Source organism: Castor canadensis, chromosome 12, assembly GCF_047511655.1.
Source record: "Castor canadensis chromosome 12, mCasCan1.hap1v2, whole genome shotgun sequence".
NCBI lineage: Eukaryota > Metazoa > Chordata > Mammalia > Rodentia > Castoridae > Castor > Castor canadensis.
This window is the reverse complement of record NC_133397.1, coordinates 39834307-39836095: the sequence shown is the minus strand read 5'-3', so window position 1 is coordinate 39836095 and position 1789 is coordinate 39834307.

Here is a 1789-nt window from a genome sequence, read left to right as displayed (position 1 = left end):
TGATACAGTATTATCTAACATATGATCATGACCCATATTCAAGCCTCTGCAATTACCATGATAATTTTATTTTTCTTTTTAACATACACAAATTCTGAATCACACATTTTACTTTAACTGTCAAGCCCCTCCAGTGTTCCTTAATCTTCAGGTTACCTCTCTTTTTTATCTTGGAGATTTTTAGAAGAGTCCAGGCCAATTGTTTGAAGATTAAGTCTGCCTTTGTCTGAGGACATAGCTTCATAATGGAAGGGCAGAAGTTTTTGGCAAGAAAAAACTACATGCACCACATAGGTAAGGTTGTGTGCTTCTCAGTGCATCACAGCAGGAAGTACCATGATTAGTGATGCCAAGCGTAACTACTTACTTAAGGTGCATTCTATGAGCTATCTCCATAGTAAAGTGATCCTTTTCTCTTTGTAATTAATAAGTAATCTGTGGAGTGATATTTTGAGACGGTCACCTCTGGCTTATTTGGCAGGTGTTTGGGGAACATAAAAAAGAGAAAATGGTGTAAGAATCAGCAGATGTCTGGATTTTCAAACACTCACCTGAGGCCAAGCACACTGGAACTCCTAGTGCCTTTGCCCATTGCTGGGCTCTGAGCCCAGGAGGTGGGGGAAATGGAAGTGAAGATTGTATTTGTTACAAAAGCAGAGCATTGTTGATCCAAAACATGCATACAAACTAAGACAGACATAAACTTGAGTGCCACTACACTGACTGTAGGAGCGTCCTTTGGACATGCACGCAAAGTCACATAGACATGGTTCAGTACAGCAACATGGCTGGGACCACTTACTTGCGCCTTGTGGACCTCCATTTTCTCATCTGTACAATAGGCCATTCTAAGTTATTCCCCAAAGCCCATTGCAGCTGTACTATTTCAGTTTTGAAATTATGAATTATCTACGATGTGCTGTGCAGTTTCTCATATTGTATCTCATTTAGGTTGTCAAGAGCTCAGTTTTTATATATGAGGACTTGGGTTGAAGAAGGCTTAGTAACCTTCCTACAGGCCCAAGCTAGCCAGTAGGTGAATCAGAATTTGAATCCTGATATTACTGACTAGAGGAATAGTATGCTTTAATCCACTGGGGCAGAAAGTAGATTAGTGTTTGCAAGGGTTGGGAAGAGGGGTTAGTGGTCTGGATATGAAGTATCCCCCAAAAGGTTCATGTGTTGGGGGCTTTTGGGAAGCAATTGTATCCTGAGGGCTTTAAGCAATGAATTAATCCCTTAATGGATTCATAATTTGATGGCATTACCAGAAGGTGATGGAAAGTTTCAGAGGTGAGACCTAGTTGGAGAAAGTAGGTCACTAGGGTGTATCTTTGGGGGTTATATCTCATCCCTGACTTCTTCTTCTTCTTCTTCTTCTTCTTCTTCTTCTTCCTTCTTCTTCTTCTTCTTCTTCTTCTTCTTCTTCTTCTTCTTCTTCTTCTTCTTCTTCTTCTTCTTCTTCTTCTTCTTCTTCTTCTTCTTCTTCTTCCCTGACTACTACTACTTCTTCTTCTTCTTCTTCTTCTTCTTCTTCTTCTTCTTCTTCTTCTTCTTCTTCTTCTTCTTCTTCTTCTTCTTCTTCTTCTTCTTCTTCTTCTTCTTCTTCTTCTTCTTCCCTGACTACTTCTTCTTCTTCTTCTTCTTCTTCTTCTTCTTCTTCTTCTTCTTCTTCTTCTTCTTCTTCTTCTTCTTCTCCTCCTCCTCCTCCTCCTCCTCCTCCTCCTCCTCCTCCTCCTCCTTCTTCTTCTTCCTCCTCTTCCTCCTTCTTTTTCTTCTTCTCCTTCTT